This window comes from Lipotes vexillifer, unplaced genomic scaffold (genome assembly GCF_000442215.2).
Source record: "Lipotes vexillifer unplaced genomic scaffold, Lipotes_vexillifer_v1.1 scaffold217, whole genome shotgun sequence".
In the NCBI taxonomy this organism is placed as follows: Eukaryota; Metazoa; Chordata; class Mammalia; order Artiodactyla; family Lipotidae; genus Lipotes; species Lipotes vexillifer.
In genome coordinates this window covers 7091193-7113097 of record NW_006788200.1, presented here as the reverse complement: position 1 = coordinate 7113097, position 21905 = coordinate 7091193, and the positions used below count along the sequence as shown (strand labels likewise).

The 21905-nt window shown below is 42.5% G+C and overlaps 1 protein-coding gene across 1 annotated transcript in view; it reads left to right on the top strand.

Moving 5' to 3' along the window:
* SIL1 (SIL1 nucleotide exchange factor) overlaps positions 1-21905 on the top strand; it is a 251388-nt gene that overhangs the window by 273 nt on the left and 229210 nt on the right. The gene's annotated exons all lie outside the window — the stretch shown is intronic.

Sequence of the window (21905 nt, the reverse complement as noted above, 5' to 3'; positions counted from 1 at the left end):
CCCCCCAGTGTCTGCGAAGCGGGACGTACAGGGGGGCTCTGGGCTCCTCACTGGTTTCCTCAGACCTGGCCTCTCAGCCCAAGGCTGCCTTCCCTACTTTTCCCTCTGAAAACGTCTCCCGTAACCCTGCTTAAAGGCCGGGAAATGAGGCAGTGGGCATCCGAGACGGGCTTTTGGCTTCGCATCTGTTTTAGTTCCCTTCCCTGTTCTCTTTTCCCGGCCTCAGTTTCTGCATTTGTCCAGCTGCTCCAGTGTTGACATTCTGGTGTCTCTTCACCATGTGGAATTGAACCCTACCCGCGTCGTATTTCCACTCCTGTCTTGTGTTATCCTTTGCCCTGGTAGATGAAATACTTGCCTTTAAAGTAGGGGTTAGAGACTTGGGTGTGTTTCAAATCACCCAGAAGGTTGTGCATATCCCTGGGTTTTACTTAAACGAATTTTGGGTAAAGTGGGGCATGGGCACCTGCAGTCCTCCCCAGGTGGTTCTGATTTAGGTGGTCCGGAAATCCTCGCTTTGAAATTCTCTGCTAAAGAAGGCAGGAGAAAATCATTTGAAATATGAGCCCCATGTGGGAAAAACAAGGAGTCAGGAAATGCCCAACACCTAAGAGGCCAGTGGGGGTTTCCTTTGCACTAGAGGAGCTAGAGGGCTGTTTGATGCCTTAAAAAATAATAATAATTTAAAAAATATTATTCATATGTAAGATCAATTTTCTAATATTTTAAAATGCTTGGCCTTGATTCAAGTCCAGCTGGCTTTCCGGCCTAAATAAAACAAGACAAAAAGGCAAACTGCTTTGGGGGATTGAGGGGGTTAGATTAAAGCCAGACTAGGTAGGCAGGTAAGGAATGAATTCTCCGTGTTTGCTAAGAGAAGAAATTGATTTTTACAAACACAGTGTTTGTTTTGACAGTGTGAAATATGTGTTTTGTATCTGTGTGTGTTTTTAGCTCCCGACCTACCCAAGCTCTTTTCTTTTATGATAAAACTAGCCAGATTTGGAGATTGGATAGGATTTTGATGGGAGTCAGGACATGAGGATATTAGGATTGATGTTTGTTTAAAATGGATCAGGACCTGGTCTGTGGCTTCAGTTGAGAACATGGACCTTGGATTTTAAAGGTGTTGCCACACCAGATTTATTTTTACCTTTCTTTTGGGTGTTTGGTGAATTTTATCAGCTAATTAATACATGTGCTGTTCTGATGAAATTGGCAACAGAAAAGACTTATTGCCCCCATTTTACAGACGATGGGAATGGGGAGTATGTTAGTAGGGATGTGGCTCAGGAATGAGAAATTGCCTTGTCCTCTGTCTGATTCCTGCTTTCTTCACCTTTCCTTCTGTCTTTGAATACGAGCTATTCTCTGCAGAGGCCAATTTTGAGCCCTGGTGTGTTTCATTGACAGGAGAAAAGGATAATGAAGTGAAACTGAAAGTTAAAAAAAAGGGTTTGAAATAAACATGCCAGAACTTAATTCTCACTGAGTCTTGTTCTCCTTTAGAATGGTATGTGTAGGTGCAAGTGGAGGGGGTTGTGGGTGGCATCACTTAAGTGATATGGCCTTTGTTTTTTATTTTTGTTTTTTTTGGCCGCACCACCCGGCCTATGGGATTTTAGTTTCCTGACCAGGGATCGAACCTGTGTCCCCTGCATTGGAAGTGGAGTCTTAAACACTGGACTGCCAGGGAATTCCCATATAAAAAATGGTTTTTTTGATATGGCCATTGTACAAAGTAGTTTTGAAAATCCAACTCTGACAGAGACATTTTTGAACCATATGAGAGATCAGTTTCATTAATACATGATACCATACTTTTTTTTTTTATTAAACCCCAAATGGCATGGGTAAGCAGTCTTGTCCCTTGACTTCAGATGAATTAACAGTTCATTTGAAGTGGACCTAGTGGTGAACATGAGTTGTTGGGTATTTTTTGGCCATGCGGCGAGGCTTGTGGGGTCTTAGTTCCCCTACCAGGGATTGCACCCGGGCCCTCGGCAGTGAAAGGGCAGAGTCCTAACCACTGGACTGCCAGGGAATTCCCTGAACATGAGTTTTTAAAAAATTTTATTTATTTATTTATTTTTGGCTGCGTTGGGTCTTCATTGCTGCGGGCCGGCTTTCTCTAGTTGCGGTGAGCGGGGGCTACTCTTCGTTGCAGTGTGCGGGCTTCTCACTGCCGTGGTGGCTTCTCTTGTTGTGGAGCACGGGCTCTAGGCGCGTGGGCTTCAGTAGTTGTGGCGCATGGGCTCAGTAATTGTGGCGCGTGGGCTCTAGAGCGCAGGCTCAGTAGTTGTGGTGCACGGGCTTAGTTGCTCCACGGCATGTGGGATCTTCTCGGACCAGGGCTCGAACCCGTGTCCCCTGCATTGGCAGGTGGATTCTTAACCACTGTGCCACCAGGCAAGCCCCTGAACATGAGTTTTGATTCTGAATCTATTTCTTGTTAGCCATATGACCTTGGACAAGTTATTTCACCTCGTAGGGTTGGTTTTTCCAATGGATAAAAATGGGAATAATATTTTAAAGAGTGGTTAAATGAGGTAGTAATATGAAAGCTCTTGGGACATAGGAATGCAATAACTGTTTTCACCCTCAAAGAATGAAGATTTGCTATAAATGAGAATATTCAAAAAGACAGGAGCGTTTGTAAAGGCAAGTTGTGCCTTTTTCCATATAGGTGGATGCCTTCTAATTGTTACTTATGTTTGTGGATTCATGCTCTGACCTTCTCATCCTGCCTCCTGTCTTTTTCTTCATTAATTTTTTTTTAACATCTTTATTGGAGTATAATTGCTTTACAATGTTGTGTTAGTTTCTGCTGTATAACAAAGTGAATCAGTTATATGTATACATATATCCCCATATCCCCACCCTCTTGCGTATCCCTCCCACCCTCCCTATCCCACCCCTCTAGGTGGTCACAAAGCATAGAGCTGATCTCCCTGTGCTATGCGGCTGTTTCCCACTAGCTGTTTTACATTTGGTAGTGTATATATGTCCATGCCACTCTCTCACTTCGTCCCAGCTTACCCTTCCCCACGTCCTCAAGTCCATTCTGTATGTCTCCGTCTTTCTTCCTGTCCTGCCCCTAGGTTCTTCAGAACCATTTTTTTTTTTAAGATTCCATATATGTGTTAGCACACGGTATTCTTTTTTTTTCTTTTCTTTTTTTTTTTATGGCGTGTAGATATTCTTACACCCGTTTTATAGTTTAGGAAATGTAGAGCCAGGGAGTGGTCTCAGTTAATGGTACTCATGGTAGGGTTTTTTTTTTTTTGAATTTTATTTATTTTTTTATACAGCAGGTTCTTATTAGTCATCCATTTTATACATGTCAGTGTATACATGTCAATCCCAATCTCCCAATTCGGTATTTGTTTTTCTCTTTCTGGCTTACGTCACTCTTAATGACAGAATCTAGGTCCATCCACCTCACTACAGATAACTCCATTTCGTTTCTTTTTATGGCTGAGTAACATTCCATTGTATGTATGTGCCACATCTTCTTTATCCATTCGTCTGTTGATGGACACTTAGGTTGCTTCCATGTCCTGGCTATTGTAAATAGAGCTGCAATGAACATTGTGGTACATGACTCTTTTTGAATTATGGTTTTCTCAGGGTATATTTTTTTTTTTTCGGTACGCGGGCCTCTCACTGTTGTGGCCTCTCCCATTGCGGAGCGCAGGCTCTGGACGCGCAGGCTCAGGGGCCATGTCTCACGGGCCCAGCTGCTCTGTGGCATGTGGGATCTTCCCGGACCGGGGCACGAACCCGTGTCCCCTGCATCGGCAGGCGGACTCTCAACCACTGCGCCACCAGGGAAGCCCACATGACTCCTTTTGAATTATGGTTTTCTCAGGGTATATGCCCAGTAGTGGGATTGCTGGGTCATGTGGTAGTTCTATTTTTCATTCATTTTCTATCCTTTCCTGAGTGAAGCTGTGCTGTGGAGGCCATCTGCCAGTTTCTTGGAGTAAGCCTCTTTTCAGGAGAGCTAATCTGAACATTCTTACAATGCCAGCCCCTTGGTTGTGGATTCCTGGGGATTTTTCTCTGGGGCCTCAGCTGGTGCTTAGATCCCGCTGTGTAGCACAGGAATCTCTAATGCCTGGATTTGGTGTCAATTTGGAGACCTGTCCTTGTGGAGCTAATCTTTTCTCTTTCTGAGCAAGGATGAATGCTTTATCCTTCTCTGAGTTGGCTTTAAGCTGCAAGCCTTAGTCTTCCATAACATAGAGCTTCTTATTTTAATTATAAGGAAGGAATATCCTGCCCTTTTCTTTATTTACTTTCACCAGGGGTTTTACTGCTGAGTAGGGGAGGAGGATAGCCTGTTGTCATTCAGGTGGGGCTGTCGGTAACCCCTGATTACTAGCTTCAACAGTAATTGAGTTTGTCTTTGGGATGAAAACCTCGTAAAAGAGTCATGCTGCTCAGGACACATGTGAAGAACCTGTCAGAATTTTCCTGATTTGTGAAGAGTTTACACCTGTAAACTTGTGTAAACCTGTAAACATCCTCACTTGTGCAATTTTCTACCTTGGAGATAGTGAGAATCCAGGAGCAACTGAACTATATTTAGCCCAGACTGATAGACAAGGGTGTGGTTATGTTGGCTGGCCATGTCTGCCCTCATTCTCCTAATAGTGTCCTAGGCACTATTTGAGGCACTGAGAAGTGACTTAGTCAGTTATGGGCTGCTATAACAGGATACCATAGATTGGGTGGTTTAAGTAACAAACACTTATTTTCCACGGTTCTGGAGGCCGGAAGTGCAAGATTAGGGTGCCAGTATGACCAGGTTCTTGAGGAAACTGGGTTGTCCCTTTGGACATCTAATCAAGTGTTTCTCAACCTTTTTTCATTAGCACCTTTTGAGACATTTTTTTCCCTAATTGCCCCCCTGCTTCCAGTCAGTGGAATTTTAATACCACAGATGTACTGTGTATCTGTTTATGTACTGTGGCTCTTTGGAGGGCCACAAACTGTTGTAATATCTAAGTTTTTTTCTTCCCCAAGAATCAGTTTTCACCCCTTTGGGGGTGATTTTGCCCTCATTGAGAATGCATGGTCTTATCCTATATTGTCTCACTAATACAGTCATCAAGGCTTGTTTTCTATCTAGAAATTCCAGCTGTTACCGTAAGCTTTTTCAACACCTCAAACACCAAACTAGTGAAAGCAGGAGAATATTATCTCATTCAGTCCTCACATCAACCTTGTAAGATAGTTGGTATTATCCCCATTTTACAGATGAAGTAACTGAAGCTTAGTGAGGTTAAGTGATTTGGTCAAGGTCAAAAAGTTTGGTGTAGTCAGTCTTTAAATCCACTTCTGATTCTAGAGCTATTTTTGTTGACTCTGCTGCCCATCCCCACTCCTCAGGAGTCTGCAATCATCAGCAGGATAATCAGCCATTCAATTTATTTTCTCAAGGCCCTACTAGGTGCCAAGCCCAATGAAAAATGTTGTGAAAAGAGAGTTCCTGCTGTTGAAGAGGTCACTGAATAACGTCTTACATGTAGCAGATGCCTTAGGGATAGTGCCTTTGTTACCCTCTTCTGTTTGGGCCTCTTATGAGATGGCTGGCTCTAGCTAATGGCTGTCATGCAAAGATTGGAGCTAGCTGGCTTTTAGGAGGGTCAAAGCTGTGGATTTGTCCTTACTAGTTCCATTTTCCAAGCAGCAGAGCTGTTTCTAATCACTGAACATATTATGTACAGGGTATAAACAAATGGGTGTAGCAGGCCCCGTAAACTCATTGGCCATTAGATGTTTGTAATCGTGAGGATTAGTAAGAATGATGTTTATCTTTTGCTTATTGATGTTCTTAATAATTCAGAGCAGAAGTTGTTTGTCCCTTTCTGAAGTTATTCCATACTGTCTGCCTCAAAGCCTAATGATGTTAAGAGATTCGGAAAGAAATGCAATATGTGTGGAGGTAGGAGGGATATTTTTACTTGGACTTCTCCAAAGAGGCAGGAATTGAATTTATTCTTTACATTTGCTTCTCTGGTGCCTCCTTGGCCTTGCTCACAGCTGAGCCCAGGTGTTCCTGGTCTAGAAATTGGAGCCTTTGGGTAGTGTCTGATGTTTAGCCCATGTCACATGTCATATCTACACAGAAATGGGAAGGGGTATGTTTATGAGGTCTGCTTGCTGGCTCTCTTGACTGAAAGCATTCTTTTTTTTTTAAATTTTTTAATTTTATTTTTTTATACAGCAGGTTCTTATTAGTTATCCATTTTATACATATTACTGTATATATGTCAATCCCAGTCTCCCAGTTCATCCCACCACCACCCCCCCACCCCACGCCACGTTCCCCCCTTGGTGTCCATACGTTTGTTCTCTACATCTGTGTCTCAACTTCTGCCCTGAAAACCAGTTCATCTGTACCGTTGTTCTAGGTTCCACAAACATGCGTTAATATACGATATTTGTTTTTCTCTTTCTGACTTACTTCACTCTATATGACAGTCTCTGGATCCATCCATGTCTCAACAAATGACTCAGTTTTGTTCCTTTTTATGGCTGAGTAATATTCCATTGTGTATATGTACCACATCTTCTTAATCCATTCATCTGTCGATGGGCATTGAGGTTGCTTCCATGACCTAGCTATTGTAAATAGTGCTGCAGTGAACATTGGGGTGCATGTGTCTTTTTGAATTATGGTTTTCTTTGGGTATATGCTCAGTAGTGGGATTGCTGGGTCATATGATAGTTCTATTTTTAGTTTTTTAAGGAACCTCCATACTGTTCTCCATAGTGGCTGTATCAGTTTACATTCGCACCAGCAGTGCAAGAGGGTACCCTTTTCTCCACACCCTCTCCAGCATTTGTTGTTTGTAGATTTTCTGATGATGCCCATTCTAACTGGTGTGAGGTGATACCTCATTGTAGTTTTGATTTGCATTTCTCTAATTATTAGTGATGTTGAGCAGCTTTTCATGTGTTTCTTGGCCATCTGTATGTCTTCTTTGGAGAAATGTCTATTTAGGTCTTCTGCCCATTTTTGGATTGGGTTGTTTGTTTTTTTAATATTGAGCTGCATGAGCTGTTTATATATTTTGGAGATTAATCCTTTGTCCGTTGATTCGTTTGCAAATATTTTCTCCCATTCTGAGGGTTGTCTTTTCGTCTTGTTTATGGTTTCCTTTGCTGTGCAAAAGCTTTTAAGTTTCATTAGGTCCCATTTGTTTATTTTTGTTTTTATTTCCATTACTCTAGGAGGTGGATCAAAAAAGATCTTGCTGTGATTTATGTCAAAGAGTGTTCTTCCTATGTTTTCCTCTAAGAGTTTTATAGTGTCCGGTCTTACATTTAGGTCTCGAATCCATTTTGAGTTTATTTTTGTGTATGGTGTTAGGGAGTGTTCTAATTTCATTCTTTTACATGTAGCTGTCCAGTTTTCCCAGCACCACTTATTGAAGAGACTGTCTTTTCTCCATTGTATATCCTTGCCTCCTTTGTCATAGATTAGTTGACCATAGGTGCGTGGGTTTATCTCTGGGCTTTCTATCTTGTTCCATTGATCTATGTTTCTGTTTTTGTGCCAGTACCATATTGTCTTGATTACTGTAGCTTTGTAGTATAGTCTGAAGTCAGGGAGTCTGATTCCTCCAGCTCCGTTTTTTTCCCTCAAGACTGCTTTGGCTATTCGGGGTCTTTTGTGTCTCCATACAAATTTTAAGATTTTTTGTTCTAGTTCTGTAAAAAATGCCATTGGTAATTTGATAGGGATTGCATTGAATCTGTAGATTGCTTTGGGTAGTATAGTCATTTTCACAATATTGATTCTTCCAATCCAAGAACATGGTATATCTCTCCATCTGTTTGTATCATCTTTAATTTCTTTCATCAGTGTCTTATAGTTTTCTGCATACAGGTCTTTTGTCTCCCTAGGTAGGTTTATTCCTAGATATTTTATTCTTTTTGTTGCAATGGTAAATGGGAGTGTTTCCTTAATTTCTCTTTCAGATTTTTCATCATTAGTGTATAGGAATGCAAGAGATTTCTGTGCATTAATTTTGTATCCTGCAACTTTACCAAATTCATTGATTAGCTCTAGTAGTTTTCTGGTGGCATCTTTAGGATTCTCTATGTATAGTATCATGTCATCTGCAAACAGTGACAGCTTTACTTCTTCTTTTCCAATTTGGATTCCTTTTATTTCCTTTTCTTCTCTGATTGCTGTGGCTAAAACTTCCAAAACTATGTTGAATAAGAGTGGTGAGAGTGGGCAACCTTGTCTTGTTCCTGACCTTAGTGGAAATGCTTTCAGTTTTTCGCCATTGAGGATGATGTTGGCTGTGGGCTTGTCATATACGGCCTTTATTATATTGAGGAAAGTTCCCTCTACACCTACTTTCTGCAGGGTTTTTATCATAAATGGGTGTTGAATTTTGTCAAAAGCTTTCTCTGCATCTATTGAGATGATCATATGGTTTTTCTCCTTCAATTTGTTAATATGGTTAATCACATTGATAGATTTGCGTATATTGAAGAATCCTTGCATTCCTGGAATAAACCCCACTTGATCATGGTGTATGATCCTTTTAATGTGCTGTTGGATTCTGTTTGCTAGTATTTTGTTGAGGATTTTTGCATCTATGTTCATCAGTGATATTGGCCTGTAGTTTTCTTTCTTTGTGACATCCTTGTCTGGTTTTGGTATCAGGGTGATGGTGGCCTCATAGAATGAGTTTGGGAGTGTTCCTCCCTCTTATATATTTTGGAAGAGTTTTAGAAGGATAGGTGTTAGCTCTTCTCTAAATGTTTGATAGAATTCGCCTGTGAAGCCATCTGGTCCTGGGCTTTTGTTTGTTGGAAGATTTTTAATCACAGTTTCAATTTCAGTGCTTGTGATTGGTCTGTTCATATTTTCTATTTCTTCCTGGTTCAGTCTTGGAAGGTTATACCTTTCTAAGAATTTGTCCATTTCTTCCAGGTTGTCCATTTTATTGGCATAGAGTTGCTTGTAGTAGTCTCTTAGGATGCTTTGTATTTCTGTGGTGTCTGTTGTAACTTCTCCTTTTTCATTTCTAATTTCCGTGATTTGAGTCCTCTCCCTGTTTTTCTTGATGAGTCTGGCTAATGGTTTATGAATTTTGTTTATCTTCTCAAAGAACCAGCTTTTAGTTTTATTGATCTTTGCTATTGTTTTCTTTGTTTCTATTTCATTTATTTCTGCTCTGATCTTTATGATTTCTTTCCTTCTGCTAACTTTGGGTTTTGTTTGTTCTTCTTTCTCTAGTTCCTTTAGGTGTAAGGTTAGATTGTTTATTTGAGATTTTTCTTATTTCTTGAGGTAGGCTTGTATAGTTATAAAACTTCCCTCTTAGAACTGCTTTTGCTGCATCCCATAGGTTTTGGATCATCGTTTTTTTGTTGTAATTTGTCTCTAGGTATTTTTTGATTTCCCCTCTGATTTCTTCAGTGATCTGTTGGTTATTTAGTAATGTATTGTTTTGTTATAAACTTCCCTCTTAGAACTGCTTTTGCTGCATCCCATAGGTTTTGGATCATCGTTGTTTTCATTGTCATTTGTCTCTAGGTATTTTTTAATTTCCTCTTTGATTTCTTCAGTGATCACTTCGTTACTAAGTAGTGTATTGTTTAGCCTCCATGTGTTTGTATTTTTTACAGATCTTTTCCTATAATTGATATCGACTCTCAAGCACTGCGCCACCAGGGAAGCCCTGTCTCTAGGTATTTTTTGATTTCCTCTTTGATTTCTTCAGTGATCTGTTGGTTATTTAGTAATGTATTGTTTAGCCTCCATGTGTTTGTGTTTTTTATGTTTTTTTCCCTGTAATTGATTTCTAGTCCCATAGTGTTGTGGTCAGAAAATGTGCTTGATATGATTTCAGTTTTCTTAAATTTACTGAGGCTTGATTTGTGACCTAGGATGTGATCTGTCCTGGAAAATTTCCGTGTACACTTGAGAAGAATGTGTAATCTGCTGTTTTTTTAATAAATTTATTCATTTATTTATTTTATTTTCGGCTGCGCTGGGTCTTCGTTGCTGCACGAGGGCTTTCTCTGGTTGTAGTGAGCTGGAGCTACTCTTCGTTGCAGTGCGCAGGCTTCTCATTGCAGTTTCTTCTCTTGTTGTGGAACACGGGCTCTAGGCACACAGGCTTCAGTAGTTGTGGCACGTGGGCTCAGTAGTTGTGGCTCATGGATTCCAGAGCGCAGGGTCGAAGTTGTGGCAATGGGCTTAGTTGCTCCACAGCATGTGGGATCTTCCCGGACCAGGGCTCGAACCCATGTCCCCTGCATTGGCAGGCGGACTCTTAACCACTGCGCCACCAGGGAAGCCCTAATCTGCTGTTTTTGGATGGAATGTCCTATAAATATCAATTAAATCTATCTGGTTGGGGCTTCCTGTAAATAAACAATGATGCAGTACATCCATAAAGAGAGATGGAGGGAGGAAGGGAGGGAGGGAGGAAAGAAAAGAACGAAAGAAAGAAAGAAAAGAAAGAAAGAATTGCTAATCAGGAATTAAAAAAAAAATCTAACTGGTCTATTGTGTCATTTAAAGCTTGCGTTTCCTTACTAATTTTCTGTTTGGATGATCTGTCCATTGGTGTAAGTGAGGTGTTAAAGTCCCTCACTATTATTGTGTTACTGTCAATTTCCCCTTTTATAGCTGTTAGCAGTTGCCTTATGTATTGAGGTGCTCCCGTGTTGGGGTGCATGTATATTTATAATTGTTATATCTTCTTGGATTGATCCCCTGGTCATTATGTAGTGTCCTTCCTTGTCTCTTGTAACATTTTTTATTTTAAAGTCTGTTTTATCTGGCATGAGTATTACTCTCCTTTGATTTCCATTTGCATGAAATATCTTTTTCCATCCCCTCACTTTCAGTCTCTCTGTGTCCCTAGGTCTGAAGTGGGTCTCTTGTAGACAGCATATATATGGGTCTTCCTTTTGTATCCATTTAGTAAGCCTGTGTCTTTTGGTTGGAGCATTTAATCCATTCATATTTAAGGTAATTATGGATTTGTATGTGCCTATTACCATTTTCTTAATTGTTACACATTTGTTTTTGTAGGTCCTTTTCTTCTCTTGTGTTTCCCACTTAGAGAAGTACCTTTAGCATTTGTTGTAGTGCTGGTTTGGTGGTGTTGAATTCTCTTAGCTTTTGCTTGTCTGTAAAACTTTTGATTTCTCCATGGAATCTGAATGAGATCCTTGCCAGGTAGAGTAATCTTGGTTGTAGGTTCTTCGCTTTCATAGCTTTCAATATATCATGCCACTCCCTCTGGCTTGTAGAGTTTTTGCTGAGAAATCAGCTGTTAACCTTATGGGAGTTCCCTTGTATGTTATTTGTCGTTTTTCCCTTGTTGCTTTCAATAATTTTTCTTTGCTTTTAATTTTTTTCAGTTTGATTACTATGTGTCTTGGCGTGTTTCTCCTTGGGTTTACCCTGCCTGGGACTCTTTGTGCTTCCTGGACTTGGGTGGCTATTTCCTTTCCCATGTTAGGGAAGTTTTCGACTATAATCTCTTCAGATATTTTCTCAGGTCCTTTCTCTCTCTCTTCTCCTTCTGGGACCTCTGTAATGCGAATGTTGGTGCATTTATTGTTGTCCCAGAGGTCTCTTAGGGTGTCTTAATTTCTTTTCATTATTATTTTTTTTAATCTTGTTCTGCGGCAGTGAATTCCACCATGTCGTCTATGTCACTTATCCGTTCTTCTGCCTTAGTTATTCTGCTATTGATTCCTTCTAGTGTATTTTTCATTTCAGTTATTGTATTTTTCATCTCTGTTTGTTTGTTCTTTAATTTTTCTAGGTGTTTGTTCTTTAATTCTTCTAGGTCTTTGTTAAACATTTCTTGCATCTTCTCAGTCTTTGCCTCCATTCTTTTTCCGAGGTCCTGGATCATCTTCACTATCATTATTCTGAATTCTTTTTCTGGAAGGTTGCCTATCTCCACTTCATTTAGTTGTTTTTCTGGGGTTTTAACTTGTTCCTTCATCTGATACATAGCCCTCTGCCTTTTCATTTGTCTGTCTTTCTGTGAATGTGGTTTTTGTGCCACAGGCTGCAGGATTGTAGTTTTTCTTGCTTCTGCTGTCTGCCCTCTGGTGGATGAGGCTATCTAAGAGGCTTGTGCAGGTTTCCTGATGGGAGGGACTGGTGGTGGGTAGAGCTGGCTGGTGCTCTGGTGGGCAGAGCTGAGTAAAATTTTATCTGCTTGTCTGCTGATGGGTGGGGCTGGGTTCCCTCCCTGTTGGTTGTTTGGCCTTAGGCGACCCAACACTGGAGACTACCCGGCTCTTTGGTTGGGCTAATGGCGACTCTGGGAGGGCTCACACCAAGGAGTACTTCCCAGAACTTCTGCTGCCAGTGTCCTTGTCCTCATGGTGAGCCACAGCCACCCCTTGCCTCTGCCGGAGACCCTCTAACACTAGCAGGTAGGTCTGGTTCAGTCTTCTATGGGGTCACTGCTTCTTCCCCTGCGTCCTGATGCGCACACTACTTTTTGTTTGCCTTCTAAGAGTGGAGTCTCTGCTTCCCTCAGTCCTGTGGAAGTCCTGCAATCAAATCCTGCTAGCCTTCAGTCTGATTCTCCAGGAATTCCTCCTTCCATTGCTGGACCCACAGGTTGGGAAGCCTGACATGGGGCTCAGAACCTTCACTCCCGTGGGTGGACTTCTGTGGTATAAGTGTTCTCCAGTTTGTGAGTCACCCACCCAGCAGTTATGGGATTTGATTTTATTGTGATTGTGCCCATCCTACCATCTCACTGTGGCTTCTCCTTTGTCTTTGGATGTGGGGTATCTTTTTTGGTGAGTTCCGGTGTCTTCCTGTCAATGGTTGTTCAGTTGTGATTCTGGTGCTCTTGCCAGAGGGAGTGCTTGACTGAAAGTATTCTTGATTATGCCTTTTAATTACCACTTATTATCATCACAGGTAGAGAAACATACAGCAGTCAATGAATTGATCCATGTCTTGCCACTTCCCTTTCTGCAAGTTGCCTGCCCTTTCTGTCTTGTGAGAGAGAGGAGTTTTAGAAATGGGAAGAAGAATGAGAGATGCATCCCAAAGGTCTGGTGAGGAAGGCTGATGCCAGTGGACTTTTAAATGGACATCTCTTTACATTTGTGAATAGTTTCATGCTTATGCCTCTCATTTCTATGAGCCTCCCAAGGAGGTAGCATCTGTCTGACCAAACTTTAGAAAACTAGCAGGCTTTAGTTCAGTGTAAGAAACATAAAGTAGGACAGTCGATACAGAAAACATTGATTGGTCATGCTTTGAATCCAGTGAGTAGTAGACATTGGAAGCATAAAAGGCCACCTCATTAGGAAGGATTTTAAGGTTGATTTTGTGACCCTCTGCATCTCGTACTCATGAGGGTTGAATTTGATTATGTTCATGAAGCAAAGTCTCCACCCTTGGGCCCAGCTGCTAAAGTCTAAATTCCCGGTATTTCTGTGCTGGAAGAGATCATCCTAGGGGGTCTTTATATCAATTTCATTGCAAACATCAGGACTGAGTCTTGTTCAGATCCAAGGGATGGCTGTTTGTGGTTCCTTGGGTGAGTAAAGAGGAGGTACCCTTCTAGTTCTGTCACTACCCAGGGCTTCAGTTTTGCTTTCCATTGGTTCCTATTTTACTGATAAAAGGAGGCCCAGAGAAGTGAAATGGGCCATATACTTTTTTTAGGGCCACCAGTGTATTAGTGGGAGAGCCAAGACTCAAGCCAGAGAGCTCACAGAAGATGGACATAGATGTTGCTAGAATTATTTAGAGCCTTGTAAAGATGCAAGATATTATTGCAGTTAAAAATCTCTAGGGAGGGAGAAGGCCCTGCCTCCACTGACTGCCTTGTTTATTATCTTACAACTCTCACCAGTGAGGTTTTTGGCTGTCATGCTGATTTTTAAAAAAAATTTATTTATTTAATTTATTTATTTTTGGCTGTGTTGGGTCTTTGTTGCTGAGTATGGGCTCCCTCCAGCTGCGGTGAGCCGGGGGCCACTCCCTGCTGTAGTACGCGTGCCGCTCATTGCGGTGGCTTCTCTCCTGGGACGGAGCACAGGCCCTAGGCGTGTGAGCTTCAGTAGTTGTGGCGCACGGGCTTCACTGCTCTGTGGCATGGGGGATCCTCCTGGTCCAGGGCTTGAACCCATGTCCCCTGCATCGGCAGGCGGATTCTCAACCACTGCGCCACCAGGGAAGCCCTGATTTTTCTCCTATTTATGTTGAAGTGTGTTTCCTTTTGCTCTTATCCCAAAGGAAATAGATTTGAAGTTTCCACTTGTTGTAGAAACAGTGAAGTAGTTCCCAGCCCAGACTGCTGTGTGTTCTGTAAAGAATGGAGCCAGTGAACCAGTGGACCTTATTTTGTGATCCAAGCAAACCTTTCAAACATTTCTAAAAGAAAAAGAAAGTGAAGGAATAAATGGTATGTCAGGTGGTTTAAAACCACTCAGGGGTCCAATGTTTGTAGCAGCACTGTTTACAATAGCCAAGACATGGAAGCAACCAAAGTGTCCCAACACAGATAAATGGATAAAGTAGATGTGTTTACACACACACACACACACACACACACACACACACAATGGAATATTACTCAGCCATTAAAAAGAATGAAATAATGTCATTTGCAGCAACATGGATGGACCTAGAGATGATCATACTAAGTGAAGTAAGTCAGAGAAAGACAAATATCATATGATATCACTTATATGTGGAATCTAAAATAAATGATACAAGTGAACCTATTTACAAGACAGAGACAGACTCACAGGCATAGAAAACAAATGTATGGTTACTGGAGGCGAAAGGGGCCGGGAGGGATAAATTAGGAGTTTGGGATTAACAGGTACACATACTATATATAAAACAGATGAACAACAAGGACCTACTGTATATAGCACAGGGGACTATATTCAGTATCTTGTAATAACCTATAATGGAGAGACTTCCCTGGCGGTCCAGTGGTTAAGACTCCGTGCTTCCACTGCAGGGGGCACGGGTTTGATCCCTGGTTGGGGAACTAAGATCCTGCATGCCGTGTGGTGAGGCCAAAACAAACAAACAAACAAACAACCTATAATGGAAAAGAATCTGAAAAAGAATAAATATATACATACTGAAACTAACACAACATTATAAATCAACTATACTTCAGTTGAAAAAAAACACCCACTCATGGGTCAGCTCGCTTGGTTTCTTACTCTGCTATTTACTTATTAGATTTCAGATTGTGAACAAGTTACTTATTTTCTCCAAGCCTTGATTTTATAATCTGTAGAATGGGAATAGTAATAGCTACTTTTGTAACTGAATTGAGAATTGCAGAAAGTGCATCCTCTGGCACAGTATAAGTGCTCTATATATTATTATCAATAATGACAGCAACAGCAGTTTCTACTTCCTGACCTGGTTAGAGGGTAAGTTATGCTGACTGGGCAAGTGTGTGATCTTAACCATCGCATCATTGTGTTTGTTGGTTGGCTTATTATTCCTGTCAATCACACTGATCATGCTCATGCTAAATAACTAAAAGTTGTGAACAGCAAGGAAGTTTGCAGCTTCTCTGCCATCTCTTTCCTTACTCGGCTTAGTTCTCACCTTTTTGAGGCTCTCTCTAACTGGCTGCCCCAGTCAGGGGACTCTGTTTCCTGTGCAGTGTCTGACATGGTGATTTTAATGGAGCAGGGCTGGCTGGTCCAGAGTCTGCCTGCAGCCCTCTGAGGCAATGTGTTCTTGTCTCTTGCCTTCTGCTTTTCAGCCAGACATGAAGCCATTAGCTCATTAAGGGGACTTTGACTTCTGTCACAGCTTTCTTCTGATTTGTATGCCCATTTCTGGCCTTGTGCAAGGTCAGAGGGGCATAGTCAAATACACTGACCTGGATTTTGTGCTCAAGTTGGCTCTTTTCCTGTGAGATTTGCAACTGGTTCAGTGTAGCAATGGGGGTGGGAGTGGGGAAAAAGCCCCTGAAGTTACTGCCCACCATTGTATTGATTTCAAGCTGGGGTTTTAAAAATCCTGAGCATCATAACTACATCCTGTGCCTTACTTCTCTGAATGAAGCAAATAGGGTAAAACCTCATTATTTGGGGGCAAGACCAGTCTGAATAGGTAACAGACCCCAGAAATTAAAGAGTGTTTTCAAAGAAATGCCATTGCCTTAAAATTTGGGACAAGCCTCTGCACTATCTTTCTCATCTAGTCTTACTGCTTCCTATGTTTCCTGGAATTGTACCTGAGTTTTTATAGGAGCCTCCTCCTGTCTTTTCCTTAGGCTTCCTGCAGGACATTGTGTACCACTGCCCATTAGGGTCTTCCTAAGTACAGTGCAGATTGGAGAACACTCATGTTTAGAAGCTTTCAGTGGCACTTACTGGCTGCTAAATAAATTCCATATGTATCAGTTGTCCTGGTGTTCATGCTTAGCACGGTGTATCCCTGTCCTACCACTTTAATTATATCCTGTACCGTTACCAATATCCTTTGCTCCTGGTAAACTGATCCACGTGGTCCTGTAATCATTCCGCATGTTTGCATCTCTGCCAGTTCTTTTGTCCAGAGTACTCTCTGCTTAGTTTCCTACTTTATGCTGCAGATCCACCTTCTTCAATCAGCCATGCCTGATACCTACTCATCTGTATCCCCATAGCAACACTTTGATTATAGAATTCAGCATACTTTACCCTGGTTCATTGCTTTGTCTCTTATTGTACGAGCATCTCATGGACATGGGTGTGCTTTATTTTTTCTCCAGCATAATGCTGAGTGTAACATGGACACCATAAATGCTTGTTGAATGAATGAATACATGAATGCCTGAGAAATGATTAACAGTTATGTTCAACTCTCAATTCTTCCCTGAAATATTCCTTGATCCCTAATCACAGTGAGTCTGGCACACTCAACTCCCAGAGCCCTTTGTGTGAAACAGTCTGATTCTTTAGCGTAAGTGTTATCTTCCCAACTGGATTAGAAATTCTTGGAGGGCAGAAACTGCATCCCTCATTCTTCTTCTTTGTGTACCCAGCCCCCAGCATAATTCCTGGCACATAGAGGGTGTTTACTACATGCTTTTGAATCCAGGAATCCAGCCATTTGGTCAATTCCTCTGCCTACCAGTTCATCAGCCTTCTCTGTCACTCACTGGCCAGGGGTCTCCAACTCAAAGATGTTCCAGGGCCAGGTCAGAAACAGTGTGAGGCAGCAGGGAATGTTGGGCTGTGTCACACCGGAGCACTTATGAGCTCCATGGGGGACAGCTGCTACTCAGCCCATTATTGCCATGGGCGAGTGTGGCTTTAGTGGCCTCCTCATCTCATGTTACAAGAGAAGCTAGAAATCCAGATTTTAATGTGAAATCCACAAGGACTACCAAAGCACATCTGTGGTATAGATTTGACCTATACACTATCCATTTGTGACCTTTGTGTAGAGGCTGAAATTTCACACATTTAAGTTCCTTGTGGAAGAAGAAAGGGAGGGGAGGGCATAATCTGAAAGCTTTTGAGGGAGTTTTGGTGAAAGCCTAGCTTGGGTTGAGAGCATCTTGTGACTTTCTGTGCGTAGTGACTTAGTTTCTTGAGCTGAGTCCTGCAGAGACCATGCACAGTCTGGGCTTCATCCTCCCTTGTATTCTGTCCCCAGAAAGATGGTGTCCTGGGGACATGCGTGATTTTTGCTCTTTTTGCCCAGCCTCGGCTGAGGCAGGTTTGCTGGTTGTTCTTGCTTCTGTCGACTTCTAAAGGCCTGGTGGTCAGGCTGGTACCGTGCGAAGTCCCAGAGACCATTCCTGTTAACGGCTTCTCTGAGAAGGGGTTCTGGATGAGCAAGCACAACCGAAAGGGAAATATATTGTAAAAAATCATTGCCTAAATGTGGTCAGCCAAGGGGCAAAGCAGTATAATAGCCAGAAGGAAATCTGTACCTCTTTGGAGCCTCTTGGAAGGCATTATCTTTCTTTTGGCTGTCCTGTTCTTTTCATAGTCTCTAAGGGCCCATGGCAGTGCTTACTGCTTGGTATTGCTTGCGGTTCTGAAAGTGTTGCCACCAGTGGTGTCCTCATCTGCAGTAGAAACTAGCTAATTGGAATATCTGGAAGAATACATGAGAAACTGAAAAGAGTGGTCGTCTCTGGTGAGACTCCCTGTGTGGCTGGAGAACAGGAGAGGAGGGAGACTGACTTTTCATTGTATACCTTTGTGTGCTTTCTTTAATTTGAACCATGTACATATATTGTTATTTTTTTAATGTACCTGAGCAAGCCTAAGTTTGATCTCCTCTTCAAATTCTCTGTTCTCTCTTTAGTCCTGAAGCATGGGTTTCTCTGTAAACACCTAGACCCAGTCACTGTATATTGCCCCTCAGGGGTGGCAGCCTTGCTTCTCTGGTCCCCAGAAGTGTTTTAGGGTTTCTCACTTAGGGGTCTTAGAATGACAATCAGGCCTAAAGTACGCTCAACATTTTACTGTTTTTAAAGGGCTTTTGGATACATTGTTTTATCTGATCCTTACAACATCGCCATTTTATAGAGGTGAAAAATTGAGGTTTGGTAAGTCTGAATGACTTACTTGGGGCCATATAGCTAGTCAGGGTAGAGCTGTGACTGTTCCGGGTAGCCTTAGTTTACATTCATGCCCCTTGCTCTAAGTTCTTATGGCAGTGAGGTAGTCTTCTCTTTTTGGAATTCTCTTACAGGTTTTCAGAGCTGTTGCAGTAGGGGCAGGGGGTGGAGCTGTGGTGTTTTCCCTTTCCTCTTTCGGCTCTAGCTTTTCCCTCTTTAGGAATCTCAGTTACATAGGCCTGTCTTCTCTGGAAAAAAGGGGTCAGTAGTAGGTTTCTCCATTTTCTAGATAGGGTAAATTAAGGCTCCATTGGGGCGATACCTTTTAGGGAAGCTTGAATTGACAGTCTGGTTTTCTGTTCTTTGCTCAGTGTTATTGCTATTAGGCAGAGGGCTTTGTTTCCAGGTTACAAATCTTTTGAGCAAAGAAGTAAGTATGGAATAGAATTGGAGGGACTCATGTAGTCCTTGGATATAATTTAATGCTCCACGTCCCAGAGAGAGTAAACATTGTAAAGTGTGCAAGATGGGTTTGGATTAATATCCTGACAACATATGGTTTGGCATGTAGGGCACTCCCTGGGAGTGCCCTGGGAGACCCTCCTCATCATACACGGCCTGCCTTTGCCGGGTGGTCCCTTCCCACAGGTCTTCCCAGCAGCTGTTGTGCACCTGGGTGAATCATCAGCTTCCCTAAGCATTGAAAAAAACAATTTTAACTGATGAAAGCCCTCATACAGGAGGCAAAATAAACAGACAACCCTGAGAGACAGTGTGTTTTAGTACTTCTTAGTTTCCCCTGAGTTTGTCCAGGGTATTCACTTCCATTAGAAACACTGGCTGATACTCACCACTGGTCTCTTCAGAATACAACATTGGAAATCATCTTACCCTGGGACTTCCCTGGTGGAGCAGTGGTTAAGAACCCTCCTGCCAATGCAGGGGACACGGGTTCCATCCCTGGTCCGGGAAGATCCCGCATGCCTTGGAGCAACTAAGCCCGTGCACCACAACTACTGAGCCTGCGCTCTAGACCCCGTGAGCCACAGCTGCTGAGCCCGCGTGCCACAGCTACTGAAGCCCGTGCGCCTAGAGCCCGTGCTCCACAACAAGAAAAGCCACCGCAATGAGAAGGCCCCGCCTGCACCACAACAAAGAGTAGTGCTACCCTGCTCGCCGCAACCAGAGAAAGCCCACGCGCAGCAATGAAGACCCAATGCAGCCAAGAATAAATAAATAAATAAATAATTAAAAAAAATCATCTTACCCTTTCCAGTCTGCTGCCCCTGGTGTCATGGGTGTGGAAGGTCTCTGGAAGCTCCAGAGAGGCAGTGAGCACCATGCAGGGAAGGCTCAACTGCTTCTAAGGACTAAGCAGAAATCTTTGACTTTTTACCTTTTCTATTCTTACTTAAATCAGAATAAGTTTGCCTTCAAAGAGAATTCTGTGCATTACTGACAAAGCTCAGAGTGGGAGAGGCTCCTGGTACCTCCTTTGCAATCTCTGAAGAGAACTTATTGGGGGCATGCAGAGATCATGCTCAGGTTATCTTTATTCACCTAGCCCTAACCTGTGCTATGCTGAAGAGAGTTGTTATAGAGATATGTACCAGCTGATGGCTTAGTCAAGGCCTCACTGGTTGGCAGCTTTGCAGGTCTGGAAACTCAGCTAGTTCACCCAGGTTTAAGTTCCAATGGGCTCTCTTAAGCATATGAAATTCATGAGACCATCAAGCCACAGTTTCAGTTAACTAATTAGCTCTGAGAAACATGACTACCAAGTTGATTTGTGTGCACAGGTAGGAGCATTGTCTCCACTATAGGAAAGGTGAGCTGGGAGCCAACGCAGCTCTGGAGGAAGTCAAGGTGAAGCATGGTGGAACGCTCTTGGCTGTAGATAAGATATACCTGGATTCAAGTGGTATGCTAGCTGTGAGACTTGAGATGAGTTATTTAACCTCTCTACTCCTATTTCTTCATTTGTAAACCCCCCCTGGAGTTTTCAGATATGTACATAGTAGGCACTCAGTAAATATTTTGTCCATTTATTCCCCTGTCTCCTTCCCTCTCCTCTTCTTTCCTCGCAGCATTGTCTGTCTAGGGCTATATCTGTATTCTGACCAAAATACACTTGTCAGTCTGTTCGGGCACCAGGAATGTATTGGAGAGAGATTCATTTTTATTCTTTAGATTCCCTTTTATGTATCCTTTGCAGACCACAGTCATTCTTTTACCACAGGTTACAGTAGGAACAACTAGATTCTAGCTCTCCTCAATCTGTTGCAACCTAAGTAGGCTTTCTGGCTACCATTGAATCTACAGTTTTGGGTTTTTAAAAAAATAAATTTATGTATTTTTTAATTTATTTTTGTCTGCATTGGGTCTTCGTTGCTGTGCATGGGCTTTCTCTAGTTGTGGCGAGTGGGGGCTACTCTTTGTTGTGGTGTGCAGGCTTCTCATTGCGGTGGCTTCTCTTGTTGCGGAACACGGGCTTTAGGTGTGCAGGCTTCAGTAGTTGCAGCATGTGGGCTCAGTAGTTGTGGTGCATGGGCTTAGTTGTTCCACGGCATGTGGGATCTTCCTGGACCAGGGCTCAAACCCGTGTCCCCTGCATTGGCAGGCGGATTTCTTAACCACTGCGCCACCAGGGAAGCCCCAAATCTACAGTTTTTTGCTGAGCACCCATTATGTGTCAGGTACTGCTTGGCCATGAGAATATAGTGGTGAGTGAGACAGAAACACCTTTCCAAACTCCCTTCTCAGATGGGTTACTTCTGTGGATGACTGGTCTTGTGCATGTTTTGTTGCTTCATACTAATTTTCTTCTGAGAGGTCAATCTTCTCCCTAGACCTAGGAGACAGTGCCCCTTTGTGCTGCCTGGGCCATGCCTGCTGGCTTGCTTGCTCCCAAGTGATGAGAGTAGTAGCAAGCTGAGGCTGAAGGAGAAAGCCCTGTGGGCTACTACTGCCTCAGCCACACATGTCCCAAAGGCCTGCGCTTGGCACTCTTGAATGTTCCTTTTCTCCTTGCACACAGATTATAGTGTTCATGGGTAATTTAAATTCAAATAACCTTCCGCGCCCCTCTCCGCCTTTAAAAAAAAAAAAAAAAAAAGAGCCCTGTGTATTACAGGGTAGAGAACAAAGAGGGGCAGCCCTGGTCTCCTGATGGGGTTTGTTTTATCATGTGTTTTTTATGCAGCCTTGCTATGGGTTTCCTTTTCTTTAATAAGGCTAATGTGTAATTCAGGCATATTGATATTCTGTAGTCATAGAATCTCACATCTTTCTCTACTTTGTCATATATAGCGTGACATATATAGT